Below are 5,019 nucleotides of genomic sequence, written 5' to 3' on the forward strand. Positions count from 1 at the left end.
GTTAACTTATATCATGTTTATGTTCTTATGTTGTTTATTTATGTTTTTCTTCTTCATTATGTTTAGCTAAGTTAATTATGTCAAGGTGAAAAGGTTTTACTAATGGTGTTAGAATATGTATAATATAAACTCAACATGGACTTTAATGTTTATATTCAAGAAAAATTGTTATTAGCATGTCTTATCTTTTTATCTTAATAATCCTTAATACCTTGCTTGTTAAATGGTTAATCTAGATTTGTGTTGTATAACACTTGGTACATCAAATGCTTGATCCTTCATAGTTTTCGGCCGACATCGTTGTTATGATAGGAACTTGATTTGTTGTTAACATAAGCTAGCAACATGAATGCCTGATGATATTTATAAGTATGGTGTTACTTAGACAAGATAATTAATATGATCATGTTAATACTTTATAATGAGCCATTAATGATAAATCATCCGATTAGAACCTCCTTTGTGTGTGGTTTCTAGTTGAGTAATAAAAAGAGTTTATATTATATTTATTTGAAATACCATTAGTGAATCCTCTAACCTTGACATTTGTTTTTATCATTGTTTAATCCTTACATTAATCTTCCATCTCAAAGTTCTCATTAATTTCTTCCTCTTCTTCTTTTTATTATTATTATTACTACTATTATTATTATTATTATTATTATTATTATTATTTACATTCTTGTTATATGTTATGTACGTTAAGTATGCTCTGTGTTTGATCAAGGATCCTGACATTGTTGGTCTTGCCTTATTCATTCGCATCAGAAATCTGTTTATATTATATAATATATCTCTTTGATCTTTTCATAAAATCAGTATATAGGCTGGAAACCTGTGACCCGATCTTTTAGATCATTCTCAGGTATAACAACGCCACGTACTGAGTATTATTATTATTATTATTATTATTGTTATTATTGTTGTTGTTGTTGTTGTTGTTGTTGCATTGTTATTTATAATTTATACAATTAACCTCTCTGTGGTTCGACCCCGGTCTTGCCGGGTTATTTATTACTTCGACACTCCTGCACTTGGGAGAAGACATCAATCTTTTGGTCGTGTCAAGTTTTTGGCGCCGTTGCCGGGGAGGTAAGTATTGTATCAATTTTATATTTCTTTTATTTTCTTTTGTTTTTTACTTTTATTTGTTTTTCTAATTTTGTTCCTTTTCTTTTTCTTTTTCTTTTTCTTTTCTTTTCTTTTGCACTTGCATGAGAGTTTGGACACGTACATTAAGTGGTAGACTTTCTAGGAAATCCTCATTTTCTTTACAAAACATGGCCGAAGAAGATAACCAGTCAATTCATAATGAGAATAATGAGAATAATCATGTGAGAACACTTAGAGATCACATGAATCCAACAAGAACAAGTGCACCATCATGTATAGTTTTTCCTCCTGATGCTTCTCATTTTAATTTTAAGCCAGGTATTATTCAACTTTTACCCACTTTTCATGGCTTAGAATTAGAAAATCCATATTTGCATTTAAGAGAATTTGAAGAAGTTTGTAACACCTATAATGACTTAAATTGTAGCATGAACACCATCAGATTAAAGCTTTTTCCTTTTTCATTAAAAGATAAAGCTAAAACATGGCTACAAAATATTAGGTCAGGATCCATTCGTGCTTGGGATGAAATGCAACAACAATTTTTAAAGAAGTTTTTTCCATCTCACAGAACAAACTCTTTCAAAAGACAAATCACCACTTTCACTCAAAAACCAGGAGAAACATTTTACAAGTGTTGGGATAGATATAAAGACTTGCTTAATACCTGTCCTCATCATGGTTTTGAAACATGGAGATTGGTCTCACAATTTTATGAAGGGTTAACACCTAAAGATAGACAAATGGTGGAATTGATGTGCAATGGAACTTTTGAAGATAAAGACCCTGATGAAGCAATGGAGTACCTAGACTTGCTAGCTGAAAATGCTCAAAATTGGGACACCACAGGTACGTGTGAGGCACCAGGTAAAACTCAACCTCATACATCTAATGGAGGCATGTACAACCTTAGGGAAGATCATGACCTCCAAGCCAAATTTGCATCTTTAGCTAGAAAAGTTGAGGCACTAGAATTAAAAAAGAGTGGTCAAATAAAATCTGTTCAAGAAATTGTGTGTCAAATTTGTGAAACTAATGAACACTCAACCAATGATTGTCCAACTTTGCCTTCTTTTAAGGAGTGTCTCCATGAACAAGCCAATGCTTTAAATAGTTTCCAAAGGCCAAGTCATAACCCATACTCGCAAACGTACAACCCTGGTTGGAGAAATCATCCAAATTTCAGTTGGAAGAGTGGTAACAATAATGCACAAACTTCACAGCCACCATTTCAAGCACAACATAATTTTCAAAATTCTCATGGATATGCACCTCCTTATATTCCCCCTCCTAGAAGAAATCTTGAGGAAACACTGCATGCATTCATTGAAAAGCAAGAGACAATCAACTCTCAAAATGCTCAAACCATGGCAGATCTAAAAGATACTCTTGCAAAGTTCACATCTGCTCTTAGTTTTCAGGAGAAAGGTAAGTTTCCATCTCAACCCCAGCAAAATCCCAAAGGGCAATACAATTCAAGTGCAAGTGGTTCCGGAAGCCAACATATGGATCAAGTCAAATCAGTCACAACTCTCCGCAGTGGTAAGGTTATTGAAAAACCCGTTCTTGAACCTTGTGAGAAAGAAGATGAGTTAGTCTCTGAGGGTAAGGAAAGGGTTGAACCTGAACACTGCAAGGAGGAGACTGATTCCCCACCAGCACTTCCATTTCCTCATGCCATGACCAAACAAAGGAAAGTCAATCACAATTCTGAAATCTTTGAAACTTTCAAACAGGTAAGGATCAATATACCTTTGTTAGATGCTATTAAACAGGTACCGTCTTATGCTAAATTTTTGAAAGATCTGTGCACTGTGAAGAGAAAACTGAATGTGAAAAAGAAAGCCTTTTTAGCCGAACAAGTAAGTGCCATTCTTCAGAATGATAATGCTTTGAAATATAAAGACCCTGGTTGTCCTACAATTTCTTGCTTTATTGGAGAACATAAAATTGATAGAGCTTTACTTGATCTTGGAGCTAGTGTGAATTTACTTCCATATTCGGTTTTTCAAAGTCTCAATCTAGGTGAGTTAAAACCTACTTCTGTAACTCTTTTACTTGCCGATAGATCTGTAAAAGTGCCTAGAGGAATAGTTGAAGATGTGTTAGTACAAGTTGATAAATTCATCTTTCCTGTGGATTTTATTGTCTTGGATACACAACCTGTTGAAGCATGCAATTCAATTCCTGTTATTTTAGGACGTCCATTTCTTGCAACTTCTAATGCATTGATTAATTGTAGGAATGGATTGATGAAGTTATCTTTTGGAAACATGACATTGGAGATGAATGTTTTTAACATTTGCAAGCAACCTGGAGATGATAATGATTTACAGGAAGTAGATTTTATTGAAAAATTAATTTGTGATCAATTTGAAAACACTTCCAGTGAAACTGAGTTTAATGAATCTGATGATTTGCAAATGGTTTATTTTCAGGAAGAATCAAAGGCAAATAGTTGGAGACCAAAAATTGAGGAATTGCCACCACGATCAATTGAGTCCATACCTTCAAGTGTTCAACCACCAAAACCCGATTTGAAGCCATTACCATTTAATCTCAAATACTCATTTTTGGGAGAAAATGAAACTTTTCCGGTAATAATTTCTTCCAAACTTAATGTTCATCAAGAAGGTAAGTTATTACAAACTCTGAAAATGCACAAAAATGCATTAGGATGGACCATAGCTGACATAAAAGGAATTAGTCCTTTGATTTGCACACACAAGATTTATTTAGAGGAAAATGCTAAACCCTCTAGAGAAATGCAACGAAGGCTTAATCCTAATATGAAAGAAGTAGTGAGAAATGAAGTCATTAAGCTTCTAGATAATGGAATCATTTATCCTATTTCTGACAGCAAATGGGTAAGTCCTACCCAAGTTGTACCTAAAAAGTCTGGAGTTACTGTGATAACAAATGAGAAGAATGAGTTAATTCCAACTAGGACTATTACTGGTTGGCGCATGTGCATTGACTATAGAAAACTTAATTCAATGACTAGAAAAGATCATTTTCCTTTACCTTTCATGGATCAAATTCTAGAAAGAGTTGCAGGTCATGAATTTTATTGTTTTCTAGATGGTTATTCGGGTTACAACCAAATTGAAATTGCATTTGAAGATCAAGAGAAAACTACTTTCACATGTCCATTTGGTACATTTGCATACCGAAGGATGCCTTTTGGATTATGTAATGCACCAGCCACGTTTCAAAGATGCATGCTTAGCATATTCAGTGATATGGTTGAACGTTTTCTTGAGATTTTTATGGATGATTTTTCTGTTTTTGGTGATTCATTTGATGATTGTTTAACTAACTTGGAAAAGGTTTTGAACAGGTGTGAAGAGAAGAATCTTGTGCTAAATTGGGAAAAATGTCATTTTATGGTAACAAACGGCATTGTACTTGGTCACATTGTTTCATCAATAGGAATTGAGGTTGACAAATCTAAAATCGAGTTAATTGCTAACTTGCCAACACCAAAATCTGTTAAAAACGTTAGATCATTCTTAGGACATGCTGGTTTTTATAGAAGGTTCATCAAAGATTTTAGTGTAATATCTAAGCCATTGTGTAACCTTCTAACAAAGGATAATGTTTTTGAATGGACTGAACATTGTGAAGAAGCCTTTGTTAAACTTAAAAACTTGCTTACTTCTGCTCCTGTCATTCAATCTCCTGATTGGTCATTACCTTTTGAAATAATGTGTGATGCTAGTGATTATGCCGTGGGTGCTGTTTTAGGACAAAGAAAAGATAAGAAACCCTATGTGATTTACTATGCAAGTAAAACTTTAAATAGTGCTCAAATGAATTACACCACCACTGAAAAGGAATTACTTGCAGTAGTATTTGCATGTGAAAAATTCAGATCTTATCTTGTTGGCTCACCTGTTATTGTTT

At 33.6% G+C, this 5,019-nt stretch overlaps 1 pseudogene; it reads right to left on the reverse strand.

Annotated features, from left to right (window-relative positions):
- Positions 1-1,687: 1,687 nt before the first annotated feature.
- On the reverse strand, positions 1,688-1,798 carry LOC127904814 (small nucleolar RNA R71; annotated as a pseudogene).
- Positions 1,799-5,019: the final 3,221 nt, after the last annotated feature.

Source organism: Populus trichocarpa, chromosome 19 (genome assembly GCF_000002775.5).
Source record: "Populus trichocarpa isolate Nisqually-1 chromosome 19, P.trichocarpa_v4.1, whole genome shotgun sequence".
NCBI classification, from domain to species: domain Eukaryota; kingdom Viridiplantae; phylum Streptophyta; class Magnoliopsida; order Malpighiales; family Salicaceae; genus Populus; species Populus trichocarpa.